Source organism: Triturus cristatus, chromosome 3_2 (assembly GCF_964204655.1).
Source record: "Triturus cristatus chromosome 3_2, aTriCri1.1, whole genome shotgun sequence".
NCBI classification, from domain to species: domain Eukaryota; kingdom Metazoa; phylum Chordata; class Amphibia; order Caudata; family Salamandridae; genus Triturus; species Triturus cristatus.
Genome location: NC_140584.1, coordinates 45465637 through 45480577, shown reverse-complemented (window position 1 = coordinate 45480577; position 14941 = coordinate 45465637).

Sequence of the window (14941 nt, the reverse complement as noted above, 5' to 3'; positions counted from 1 at the left end):
ACTCATCTGACCAAGGGATTGGGATAGGTGTGTCTTTTGTCAAGAGAGCTAGTAATGGCTTAGCTATGTGTGAAAACCCCAATATCCACTGTCTACAAAAAGAAACAAGGCCCAAAAATGCACGCACGTCCTTCTGCGTGGATGGTCTCGGTGTGTCCAAAATTACTTGGATACGATCTGGTGTGAGTGCACGCCCCTCCTTAGACAAAAGGTGACCTAAATAAGTCACCTTTGGTCTACAGAATTGCAATTTCTTCCTAGATACTTTATGATTGTGGGATGCTAAAAAGGAAAGTAAGGATAACGTGCTTTTCTCACACAACTCCAGGGTGTCAGCCGCCAACAAGATGTCATCGACATATTGAATGAGGGCGACCCCCTCGAGTAAAACAAAGGAATCCAACTGTCGCTTCAAAGCCTGACTGTAAATACTAGGGCTTTCTGTATAGCCTTGGGGAATTCTACAAAAACGATAAGATCTATTGTTTAATGTGAACCCAAAAAGAAATCGGCTATCAGGGTGAATGGGAATGGAAAAGAAGGCATTCTTCAAATCAATCACTGAAAACATGGTCGCCGTAGGCGGGACCAAGGTAAGCAACGTCGTGATATCGGAAACCACCGGGTACTGAGGTATCACGATCTTGTTTACCTCCCTCAAATCAATTATGAACCGATAGACCTTTGCATCCGTGTCCTTTTTCAGAATAGGGAGAATCGGACTGTTACAGATATTATAGGGAACTTCTTCCACTACTCCTACTGCGATCAAATCTTGCACAATCTGTATGAGAGCTTCCTCGCCCTCCTGGGAAATACGATACTGCGGGAGGCGTGGTAACACCGCCCCCTCCTGGACACTAATGTGGACCGGAGGAATCACCATTTGTCCCACATCTGTGTCCGAAGTCGCCCATAAAGCTCGGGGGAGGGTAGCCAACAACGCATCCTCTGATATCGTACACATCCGCCCAGACCGGGGGTAGTTGTCATTTAAGATCACCCTCACACCCTCAGGGGAGCAGCGGATTGTAGCCCTAAAGTACTTTAACATATCAAGGCCCATAATGTTATCCGGTGTATACGGAGCAAGCAGAAACGGACAGGGCGCAGAAAAAGAATCAACCTTAAATGTAAGGGGCTGTGAAAGAGGGCTTCGGGAGAGTGTACCGTCAAACCCTACCGATGTAACCACTGAGCCGGATGGGGGAGCCCCCGGAACCAAGTACCTAGACAATGCACTACGTGTCGCTCCTGTATCTACTAGGAACTGATCAGTAGAACCTAAAACCTCAGCCGATACATAAGGACCCGTCTGATCGACCGGCACCTCAACTGATTCAGACCCCCATCCAACGCATTCCTATGCATGCTGAGAATCATGATATCCTGATCGATCAATCTCCGATACGTGATACTGATGCTGGCGATCGAAAACATTTGAGCTATCTCGGTGCTGCCCAGCAGTATCGAAACGAACATGATCGTTAGAATTCCCTCTAAAGTTAGAGGAACCCCCTCTACCTCTCGGGCCACCCGGAGTATGCCCCTGACGTGAAGCACGCAACACTGGGCAATCCCTGGCCCAATGGCCCAATTGCTTACAATACGCACACTGGTTCCTATTCAAATCAGATCGGCCCGAAGGGGGACCATAAGATCCGCCCCTTCCTCTATTATTACCCCGTCGGGGCGGGCCATATACTTGTGCTAACATTACCTTGGTTTTGAGATCTTTCGATTTCTTCTCCTCCTGGCCCTTCGCCTCGTGCTCCTGACGCTCATAATACTGAGCGATAGTCAGAAGGGCCGTCGGCGTCGCGGAGGACCAGGAACTCTCGCTCGCTTTTAAACGGGCCGCAACTGCCGGTAGCAGATTAGCCACATATTTGTCCGCGAAAAGGTGGCGGCCCGTGTCGTCAGTAAGCGACTGGCCACTAAAATCATGAAACGTCTCCTCAAAACGCGTAAAGAAGTCCGCAACTGACTCGTCAACTTTCTGTTTACATGCAGCTAACATATTCCAGTCAATCTTTTTAGGGGGGATAATCGTCTTCAACTTAGTCACAATAGCAGCAGGGAGATCTAAAATACTCTGCGGCGGTTTCTGCGCGGGCTTCCTCTCCCTGTCTTCATCCTCAAGCTCAGACCACCGGGCCTTAAAGGCAACTATATCATCTACCTTTCGTACAGATCGCCACATATCCGGTGGTAAAATAAGGCCAAAGAACAGGTCTATATCTGCTAAAGTCATAACGCAAGAATTCAAGGCCCCCTCGACTTCTTCATAGAAGGCCGCTGGATTCTTACGGGGGTCAGGTAATGCATTCTTTAACGCCATAACATCGGCCCTATGCCATGGAGTATAAACCCAATTATACACGAAGTATCCCTTAGCATCGGCGGAGGTAATGTCCGAGCTAGTCCCTGCTCCCTTAGGAGGAACATACAAAGGCGCCGCCTCTCGCATTGGTTTAGCATGCACTACGTCATCCTTATCTGACTGGGAGGTGGATGGGTGGCCCCCTGCTGCAGACGAATCCGACTGCTTCTCCTCCTCCGTTTGTTGGCGTGCTTTCTCTCTAAGGGCCAGCACCTCGTCCCGTAAGGCGAACAGCCGCCGAGCCGCATCAGGAGCCTTAGGGGGAGAAAAAACACCGTTACGTAATGCTCCGGCATCCGAAGACACTTCGTCAGGCTCAAGGACACTAGAATATTTTCGGAAAGCAGTTATCACTTCATCCGCGAAATGAGACAGAAAATACACCCTCTCTCTATCTTGCCACGACCCCCAAGTATGGAACAACTCCTCCCTAGACATCTTGCCCTTAAGTGCACGGAGGGAAAGTTTCCGAAGCTCAGCCATATGCTCGGCCGATAACATGGACCGTGTGTCTACCTTACCCGAAGCCGGGCCAGAATCTTGCAGCCGCGGAGCAGATGCGCCAACATAAGGGGGCGGAGAGCGATCTAGCAAATAAAAATCATCATCATGATTATTAAGGACAGGATAAAGTGGCTGCCGAACAACATATTGACCCGAAACTTGTAGCCTACGCTCTTTCTCTTGTCTGTCCGTCTGCTCTCTGTCCTCCCGACGCTTCGCTTCCTGCGCTCGCACATGATCATTCTTCCGTTGCTCTTTATCAAACAGCGCTTTCTCACGTTTCTCTCGCTCACGCACCTCCTTCACCCACAACCGCACACACTCAAACATATCCTGACGAGCACGTCGCTTACACATACACTGTTCCACATACTCAATCTTACGTATATCAAACGATCCATACAAAGGCCATCGCAACTCAGGATCCTTCTTCGTGTATTTCCTCCATAGTGTGCTGTACATTATGGAAGAAAGACCATGCTTCACATACATATCCCTATTAGGAGTCCCCTCTGGGGGAGCTGGAGCAGATTCCTCGAGGTTCAACCGGTTACCAAAGCAGCAGCACCACTTACGGAGTGCGCTAAAAGCAGGCATGCTGGGAATAATGCAAAATATGCAATATTATAAGGAAAAATGGCACTTAATCGTTGCGCCGTTCAAAGTTTACACAGCTCCGGAGAAATCTCTCCACATTACCTGCCTATATGTGTTGCAACGCATATATTTTCACAAAGACAAATACAAAATATGACTAGTCATCATCAATCAAACTCAAATAGCCAAACCAGGCTTCAAAAACTCGGAGCAAGTACCGTATAACGGTTCTTACCAATCAAGAGTCCAGGTTCCAACTGCCAAGCTCCACAATCGCCCAAACGGCTCTCACGGCAGGACCGACAGAAGAGGTCTCAGTCGATGACCGGCGCCACCCAGACGGTCAGCTCGGAAGGGAAGGAAGAAAAACCTCGGGATGCCAGGGCTAAGACGCCGCTGGCAGTGATCACGTCCCCGGCCAAACTCCTCACCTTCGTCGCGACCAGTCCTTCGAGCATCCGAGTCGCCGATGAGCCCCACGTGACGGGCGCCAATTGATGAATATAGGCCCCAGCTAGGCCCGCAAGACACAAGGGTTCGCTCTCCTGTAACGGAATCTATAAGGAAGTTGGCACGGAAACTGCAAAGTACAAAAACAGCGTTTATTAACCCTTAAGGGTGGTCCTACAATCCACACAACACTCTTCAGTATTGCATGGAGTAGCACAAAGAACATTCGTACACAGTCCCCTTTTATACACAACAGAGGGGCTCATAAGTGGGTGGATACAACATGAGGCCGAAGAACATTACCATTTATGGTCATTCTCGATACTGAATCAATACATGGGCGGAGCCAACACACTCCTTGAGCCCGCGAAACACATGGTCAAGCAAGGCTAATTATAACAGATGTGGTCAAGTCTGGGCATGCGCCAGATGGACAAGGGAGCTATTTATAAACTGTTACTAGGCAGATTACAAGAGCAACTAACACAGAGGTCGGACTCTCCTCGTGGCGAACACGTGGCAGCATGATAATACAAAATGGAGTCCAAACTTCGGTCAACATAACGGAGAAAACATGATCTAAAGCAAAAGGATTAATGTCTTTAGTAAATGCTTAATCACATTGCTGTTTCAATTTACAACATATTTACTGTCATTTAAAAAATACGTCATGCCATAAACGGCTAAAAACTTGCACTTTCGTTCCATTTTTTCTAAATGCCTGAATTGATCCCTCAATTCTCATTCATCTCACCATGCTTCTTTTCAGCAACATGGGATTCTGGCGCCCTGACCTTTGTCATAAATCTAGAATGTTAACCTTCTATTTGTTCATTGGAACTCTGTGATTAGGCCACACAAATCATAGGGGAATCAACTGAGCGATTGCTGCTATTAAAAATACATTCCCGTTTGCATGCCTCACCTTTTACTTACATGGATAAGAAAGATATTTAAGAATTTATAGAAAATGTGTCCTCATTTTAGCTTTCTGGATGACTAACCAAAATTTCCACGTCAAAAGTAAATCCTTCATTTCTATCATTTATTGCAGGCATCTCTGTATAAAATGCTACCATATCTACAGTTCCTATTCCAAAAACATGGCACGCAGGTGTGTCGAGGCGTTTCAACAATACACAACGTTAGCATTCTTGTTGTTCATTGGCACTCAGTGATAAATCTACAGTAGAGCATCGGCGAATCAACTGGCAGACTGCTGCTCCTGTTTGTAAGCACATTATTCACTCAAGTATGTCAGCCTGTTTTGACAAGGGTGAGGAATATATTTGAATTTATGAGAAATGTGTCCTTGTGTTTGATTTCTAAAGCACTAATCATAATATCCACATGATATTCATGTGAGGAAAGTGTGTTCCCTCAAAGATGGTTCATCAAATCCCAGGAGAGGATCAGCATTTTTCCAAAGGGTAAACTCACCCTACATCTCACCACAATCCCTAAAAATATATATGGCACCTCCAATAAATGATTTATAATTTGACTAAAATCTGTTATCACTCTTTCTAGAAACTCCTTCTTTGTATCCTCAAAACCAGGAAAACACTAGAATCCTTTTTAGATGGCAATAGGACAAAAATGGTGAAGTAGTACCAATACAACGGCATCTAACAGGCACATTTATGAATGCCACCTCAAATGGTCAGGGTCTGATTTACAATATCATCAGACAGTTATTGATCTCGGTGGAGTAGAGTCAACAGTCCCCTACAAGTGTCCTTCTCTTAGAATAATACTACTTAATTATTGCCCTTTTCTGAGGCTAAATGCCCTCCTCACAAGGGTTAGGAGGTAAATCATAATAATGATGTGAGATTAGAATCTGAAAAGACATTCAGCAGAAGGTTATGAGGATATTACTAGGCACCTGCACAGCTCCCCACCTTAACTGCAAACTGGAAGCCCACTTCATCTGTCCCTTTCATGTCCCTACTACATATGTATGACCAGCTCCTGAAGCTGTGCAACGCAATGATCAACGTGATTCAAGTCCACATTGTAAGACACAGCATTCCATAGTGGAGGCAATTTAGTGTTACTACCCTCATATCTCATTGGGAGCTAAAGACATCCTCAGACAATATATCACTGCTGTTAATTACACATTTGATAAGTATTGGCACAGACGGAATATGTATATTGAAAGAAAAGGGCAAAGAGCAGATTTTGAAACAAACATATTATCACCAGTCCACCACAAAAAAAACACATAGGCAATAAATAAAGATAACCGTTCTCACCCACTTCATGTACCTGCTTCGAACTTTTGCCACGTTTAAAAGTCAAACAACAATACATAATGCTTGTATTCTAAACCCTCTGGCTGACACAATCGCAAAATTCCATGTAGACTGAACCATCACCATTATTTAAACCAAATAAATGAAAGTTCCTGAGAATGGGATTACTTAAGGAATGGTGGTCCATCTATGAGAGTGTGATTTGAGTCCTCGGTGCAGAAAAAGGCTCCCAAAACAAGGAAAATCAAATACTGACAGTCATTACTTGGGGTAAAAGATGGGGCAGGTTAGACTTAACTCGCTCTGTTACTGGTAGCATATTTCTAGTCACAATCTGTTGGAAAATAGCAGATCGGACTACATTTTTCTAACATACTTTGTGCAAAGCTTTGTGATCTGAATACACTGTGGTGCAGAGCAATAAATAGCTCAGGCATCTTTCCCCTGACATATGATCTAAACGCGTTGCTGCTGATACTCTAGAGAAAGTGATGCCAAACCTTTTTGCATATCCAGAAAGAAGAATGGCGTTTAGTGTGGGATGCAGGATCCTTGGCTTTTTGTTTGTTGTGTAGCAAACGAGGAAACTATGATATAGTAATATGTCTTGCTGCGGCTGGGAGTCACCTTGCCAAAGAGCCGCCTGCATATTCCTGTGCCATTCGGATATTTCCTAGGGCTGCTTTTGTGCATTGTAGCCGAGTTCTTTGTTATGGGAGCAGTTTCTTTTCCCACAGAACAGCAAATGTTTTGTGTCCAAGTCTGCATTGTTTAAGAATGAAATCATTCATTCTTTCACGCTGGCTGTTATCTTTCTCTATTCGCCTTGAAGAGATGTGCTGTTAGTGTTCACTGCTGGACGTTTTCACAGAGGGATGATCAATACTGCTTCGATTATTCAGAGATTCATATTGGTGGCAAATGTGGATTACAGAAAAGGGAGAGAACAGTGCGCCTGCAGTTTGTTTTTAAAGGCAATTGTAGCAAAATGTCAACATACTTGATATCTAAACCCAAAAGAAACGTCAAAACAAATCAAGTCAAACTGTCAAGCACCGATTACATGAGCTCATTGATACACCCACCAGCACACAAGGGCATCCATACCTGCACAATGCGGTCTGTGACTAAATTGTCTGTTGGTTCCTTTGCTCTGTATATGGGTATGCGTGTTGTTTGTATGTGCATGATGCAGGCTGGGTTGTCTTGGGTGCAGAGTGACATGGACGACTGAACATTCTTAAAGGGACAAAGATAGCAGTTTATGGAAACCAGTATCTAGAAACCAAGGGGCATTATAACAAGCCCTGTGCCCCGCCGGAATATCCGTTTTGGGGATGTTCCGGTGCCGCACAGGGCTTCGCCATATCTACAAGGCCATGTAAAGCCACCCTGCATGGCTTTTCATGGCCTTGTCGATAAGGAGCAGGCTAGCGCAAGTTGCTGCCTTGCCTTACTCTGAGTGAAAGAGGCGTTCCATGGCTGTTAATGTGGGCGTTCCTACTCAACACCCATGGAATTTGACGCTGCCCCAAATTCAGAACATCTCATAAACCTGGGGTAGCGCCTAAACCCTGTGCCTCCCTAGAGCAGGCATTTAAAAAAAAAAATCCAATGTGTTGCATACTGCAGCACAGATAGAACAAGAACAAGCATTGGCATAGCCAACAGGTCTCGCCTTTGGGACCTTATAAGTGTTTAGCTAAGCAACAGTTGCATAACTAAATACTTATAAGGTCCCAAAAGCGAGACCTATTGGCTATGCAAGCGGCCGTGCGGCCGCGAAAGTGATCGTGATCACGATCAAACATCAAAGCGAAAGTGAAAGTAATTGCGGTAGAGCGCGGCGCGCGAGCCCGCGCACTGATAGCACTTTATGGAGCCCTCTCAATAAGTCTGGCCAGACCAGCGCATGCGCTGGGTCAGGCGAGACCTAAAAACACCTCTCGTTATTGTTTTTGTGCAGGAAGGAGCCCCTTCCTGCACAAAAACAATTGTGCCAACAAAACAGACACCCTTGCACGATGGTGCAAGGGTGCCTGAGTTGTTGCACAGTTGCTAATTGTGCACTGGCGCTGGGTGAAAGGACAGGAATGCACAGTGTCTTGTAAATACCATGCTTTCCTGTCCATTCAAATTGGTTTAGGACAGCTCAACAAAATGTATTGCAGCTCTGCCCCACACCAGTTCTTTGTAAATATAACACCTAGTCTTAAAGAGAAAGTGGGAGTCACCTAACCCGCCTTTACTCTCTGTGTAGATGTGGCTGAGCAGCTAAGGCTTAACTCAAGACAGAAGTGAGTGGCGAGTCTAGGTGGAGGGCAACACAGTTATAACAGATGTAACAAAGTGCGAATGTGTTCTTTAACCCCTTCAGTGCCACGCCCTTTCCCACTCCTGTGCCGGGCGTTGCACTAGTGGGTGGGGTTCATGACGAGATAGTCTCGTCATGGGCACAGCGCAACCGTGCTCCATGACGAGACTATCTCGTCATGGGCACTGAAGAGGTTAATAGCACCTAAAGTAAACAACATGTATTGATATTTTAACAGGTTAACAAGCCTATTGAAAATACACACACCAAACTAACAGTAATCACAATATAAAATCATTACTATTCAATGAGAACAGTAATTTCACAAAGTTACTGCTATTACGGAATTAAAACAATAACCAAAACATGAAATTCATTATCTACAATACAGAAATGGAATAATGCCCAGGAAATACATGCTCACTGAGGGGAAATATTTGTAAATCTCTAATAGTCGTGGTGCTCAGAACACACAGCATAAAGGATAGAGAACAAATTCAATGCAGTAAGCAGGGGTGTAGTTTCAATTGGTGCAGCCAGTGCAGTGGCACCAGGACCCAGAGGCCTAACAGGCTCACACAACCCTGATTATTGCTGTATTTCACAGTTCAAACAGCAGCCAGAGGCCCATTTCCTTCCTTGCACTAGGGCCCCATGACACACTGGCTATGTCACTGGCAGAAAGGCATGGGGAAACACAAGTTTTGCAAATTAACTAGTGTTCACAAAGCTATGACTGGAGACTGAATGCAAATGGAGGATTACAACCTTCCTACCAATCGACGGTACTGTGCTTGTCTGTGGTAATGATTAAGATTTTTGAAACTATAGATTTGCATACATTCAATTGTTCCAAACAAAGCAATAGCAGTGATAATAATGGGTCAAGGGTACCAGCAACAGTCTTCTGGTATAAAATACTTGGTCTAAACACAGTTTACAACCTTTCACACATTTCAGGTGTGCTGTAGAGTGCAGCGCACATACAATGTTTGAAAAGTTAAGAGAAATTAAAAGATTTCTCAACTTAAAGCCTGCTTTAAGATAGCTCAACAATAAGGATGCTCAGCGAGCTGACCACTTGCTGTTGAGATTTGAGTTTGATCTGAAGATTGCAGGCTTAAATCTCGGAATAGTCAATTTAGCCTTGCACCCTTCCGAGAACAGTAAAATAAGTATCACATTCAACTGACTAACACGAAGGGGCTTATTACGATGTCAGTCGGAGTTGCCTCCAACCGACACTGTCTCGATCTCCGGACCGTCCGACCTCCTGTTCGTGGTTACAACTGCCTGATTATGATGCAACCGAACATTGTTTGTCGGATACTCACATTGGGTGGAGTGTAAAAACCGCACCCAAGTGGCAGGCAACCCATAGTGCCTGCCACAGAGTGCATGGATTTACAGGGGGGCACCCTAGGAACCCCATAGGCCACCAGCCGTAGGCCGCTGAGGCAAGGGAGGGTTCTTTAATTATGCTGATGACATGCAGCTAATTTTTACTCTGGAGAACTCTACCGAAAGCAAAGATTTTGTCAGAAGCTCTATGATGTATGTAAAAACCTGGATGAATAAGAACCAATTAAAACTTAATTCTGAAAACACTGAGATAATTATTCCGAGGCAGTATTCAAATTGCGATTGCCCTTATCCTATCAAAAATCGACTATGGAAATGCCCTCTACCTTGGCATTCCATTATATCTGAGACATCGTCTTCAGATGATTCAAAACCAAGCAGCTAGAACCATCTATCTTAAGGACAGAAGATGTCACATCAACCCGCTACTTAAAGATCTCCACTGGCTTCAAGTGGAGCAGCGTGTGATGTTTAAAACTGGCTGTATTCTCTTTAAAGCCATTCAAGAAACTGGCCCAATTTTCATTTCCTTGTGCGTCAGTAAGCACCTGCCCCAGCGTAATCTGAGATCGAAGCCGGTTTTCTTATCTGGGCACGAAGCTTTGGAACTCACTGCCTACTTCTATTAGGCTTGGGGCTGACTACTTGCAGTTCAGGAAATTGCTTAAAACCTGGCTGTTCACTCTGGCCTACAACTAGCTGCTCCTCTGCCTGTTTCTTTTCTGTTCATTTTCTGCTCAGACTCCTCAGTGCCAAGAGACCAGTAGGTGAACGTGCGCTCATACAAATTCCCATGTAACATAACATAACATAACATTTGCAAAAATAGTTTTCAGTAAAAAATTATTTTAAAAAACAAACCTGCGGGCAAAGTTTTGCAAACATTGCAACGTTTTCAATATGCACGAAGTGTGAAGCCTGCAAAACTTCCAAACCCGAGCACTTCAATTTTAACTACCCCTAGTGAAGCACAGGAAATATTTTACACTTATTGGACATTGATTGGCTGGTCCATCGCATGCTCTCTTTTTCGCTCTCAATTACAGTTTTTTTTATTTGGAAATTGCTATCATCAGGTCCTGCTATTGAAAACATCATCATATTTAACTCAAAAACAAAAGTTCATTGAACACCATTGTCATTACATTTTGAAGATTTTCAGGGGAGACTTAACAGTTAAGAAAATGTTCTTTCTATGCAATCCAAACTTAAACTACACAAATATTAGAAACGTGAAAGTTATAGTTCCACCTCAAATGTATATTTTAGGCATCACCTTCAAATTACTATAATGCACGCACTTCTGTACACACTGCTAGCAACTAGCTAGCCACACTATATTAACTATGACTTGCGCCTTCTCCATGCACATTTTATACCATTTTATATTACATGTTAAATCATAGCATTCCTAACTAGACTTATGACGTGTAATTAAATCATTCATAAAACAATGTGCTTGGTAGAGTGCTGAGTTATAATTCACGTAGTTTTGCTAGAGAGTTGTTAACAGTGTGTATGAAGGTGCAGAAGTTATGTTATTTTGAAGGTGGTGAGTAAATTATAAATTTAGGGTACAACTATATCTGTAGAATTTCTAATATTTGTATAGCTTAAGTTTGGTTAGTACATAAAGAATAAATACTTTTTTAAAATTGATTTTCAATGTTTTTTTTATTTGAATAAAAAAATGTTTGAAATCGTAGAGTGAAGTGTTATTGAGTGGAGTGTCATTGAGTTTAATGTCATCAAATTGTAGGTCATAGAGTACAGTGTCGGAGTGTTGTAGAGTTTAGTGTCATACAGTGGAGTTTCATACAGTTGAGTAGAGTGGAGTGGCGTAGAGTGAGATACCATAGAGTAGAGTGGTGTAGAGTTGAGTGTCATAGAGTGGAATAGCATAGCTGGGAGTGGGGTAGATTACAATGGTTTAGAATGAAGTGGGATAGAGGAGAGTGGAATAGAGGTGAGTGGCATAGAATGGAGTGGCGTAGAATGTACTGGCATAGAGTGAAATAGTGTAGAGTGGTGTAAAGTTGAAAGGCGTACAGTGGAATAGTGTACAGTGAAATTGCGTAGTATGGAATGGTGCACAGTGCAGTGGTGTACAGTAGAGTGGTTTAGAGTAGAGTGGTGTAGAGAGAAATAGTGTAGAATGGAGTGGCACAGAGTGGAGTGGCGTATAGGCGAGTGGCACAGAGTGGAGTGGCATAGAGTCGAGTGGCATACAGTGGAGTGGTGTCAACTGGAGGGGCGTAGATTTGAATGGAGTAAAGTGGAATAGCAAAGAGTGGAGTATCATACAGTGGAGTCATGTAGAGCGTAGTGGAATATTGTAGAGTGGTGTATAGTGGAGTAGTGTAGAGTAGAGTGGCATAGAGTGTATTTGCAGAGTGGAGTTGTGTGTCATAGAATAAAATGTAGTGCCGTAGAGTGCATTGGTGTAGAGTAGAGTGGTGTAGAATGGAAAACTGTACAGTGGAGTGAATAAATTGAAGTGGCGTAGAGTGTAGTGGCATAAAGTGGAGTAGCTTAAAGTGAAGTGGTGGGGAGTGGAATAGCTTGGGGTGGCGTAGAGTGGAGTGGCATACAGCGCAGAGGCATAGATCGGAATAGTGTAGAGTAGCGTGGCATGGCGTCTCGTAGAGTGGAGTGTTGTGTTGTAGAATGGAGTGATGTTTCATACTGTGGAGTCGTGTGTCATAGACTCAATGTTTTAAATGGGACGATACTCATGGGTACTGAGTACCAGCACTTCTTCTTTTTTCACTCTTAGTGCTGGCACTTCTCCACTGCCAAGGAGAGTACCGATACTCCTAACAGGTAGGCTCATTAGCCCCAGTGATGATGAGGCTGTCAGATTATAGCCTGTCTGTTCAACACTCTGACTTTCACTCTGCCCTGTGCTGAGCCACTGCTGAACCATTCAGCAGCGGCTAATTTGCATTATTATCAGGGATGTCTGGGTGTTTGAAACTTAACCGCATGCTGTGTTTGACAGAGCATGGTCCATTCAAACCCTGTGGTGTCAATCACATTCACACTATCGTGTGCTTTTGTGCACACACTGGAATGCAGACAGCCAGCTGAGATGGGAATTGAGAAAGCCATGGGAGGTAAGGAGTTACAAATTGTCTTTTACCATCCAGGATCCTTTTGATGAGTGTCTGTCTGCTTGTGTGAGTGTTTGACTACTTGTGTGTGTGTGCGTGTGTGTGTGTGTGTGTGCGTGTGTGTGTGTGTGTGTGTGTGTAAGGGTGTGTGTGTGTGTGTGTAAGGGTGTGTGCGTGTGTGTGTGTGTGTGAGAGAGTGAGTGTGTGAGGAAGAGAGAGAATCTGGACACTCTCAGAAGGTATTTTAAAAAATGTGTGGCGTGCTTTGTGTGTGCATGCCTGCTTGTTCCTCTGTGAGAGTGCGCACACAAGAATATTTAAGTATTGTGCCAAATGCAAACAAATAATAACAGAAGAACAAAAAGCTGCACATCTCACAAAACCAGGAAACTTTATTAGAATATGATCTTTGGCTTTCATTTGTCATGTAACAAGTCAACCTGTTTTGTCATTTTAATTCATTTAACACATATTTTGGTATGCGCTGCAACTGAAGTCATTACCCTGGTAGTGCTAATAGTGCTGTTCTGGCTTGTCTGTATTAATGGCTTAGAGACTTTTTCCCTTCTGGTTTAGGGCCTCTTCCTAGCAGGTCAACACAACACTCTTTATTAGCATATGTAAAGATAGAAGTCTCACCCATGTGACCTAGTAAAGAAATGTATCCTTTTACTCCTTATTCGCCGTGTGCAGCTACATCCAGTCTGGGTCTCGAGGAGGTTTTGGCCCACCACTGCTGGGTGCTCGAAAACCAGCCACCATATAAGTGAACTGGGGATGCACTTTCAGTTAATAAATGTAAACAAATGTTCATACATTTGAAGTACCCAACTCAATATACAGGTCTGGCCCAGTCCATCTAAAGACACAGTGGCAGGCCAAGATCACTCAGTATTGTGGCAATATCTCACAATGTGGACCTAGTATCTCAACGCACAGACCCAATATGATTGCCCATTATGCAACAATGGCCCAAATTATCATACTTTCCTTCCAATGACTATTATCCCATAGAGCTGGGATCATATACTGCTGGCTGACAACACTATACAGGTAAGACAACACGTACAGTGGTGGGCAGTGTACAATGTTGTAACCTGTCAAATTTATTCTGATGATCCTTTGGCATGGTCTGATGTGGACCAACCATATAATTAGAATAGACTACATGAGTATGCCCATTGTATATAACCGAATCTGAGGATGAGGCCTTATGATGAGGATCATTCGAAAACTATGGCCCTGAAAGGGGTGGGGCTGTACCAAGAATCACACAATAAAAATGGGAAATCAGTAATGTGTGAGTGTACAAGTTGAATCTGCTGTGCTGGAGCTCCCCTTCAACCTCCCTCCAAGTCCTAGTTTTAGTTACATACATTTCAATCATTTTATTTTCCAGTTCACTTTCATGAGATTGAAGGAAAAAGCATGAGGAAGTTAACATCTAATTTTAAGCTAAAGTTCCTTGCACCCTTTATAAGTCTTTGCATGCATGCCATTAGGAAGTAAGTGCCATTCTTTGTGAGCTCACATTGATCTTTTCATAGTCTGTGTGTTGTATGGGGAACAAAGCACCAGACAAAGCTCTGAAATGGCTGAATCAAGATCAGAGAGGGCTGAGACAAGACACAACATCAATGGCACAAGACAGAACATCAGTGGTCAAGTATCACTCATTGCTGATCTGAATCACAGCCAAGGCTCAAATTCAGACAAGGAGTGCTTAAAATAACAGTGTTAAGTTAACATGGTTAGACGATTCTTCAGCCCCTGACATCGTAGAGGCGATACCTTTGAGTTATAGCCTTTTAAGAATCGACAGACCTAAACTACGTGGAGGTGGAATTGCATTAATTTGCAAAAAGGAATTACAATGCACACTTACTGACACTGCTAATACCCATAGCGAATGTGGGACCTTCTCAATAAAAATGACCCCATTGATGACCATTACCGG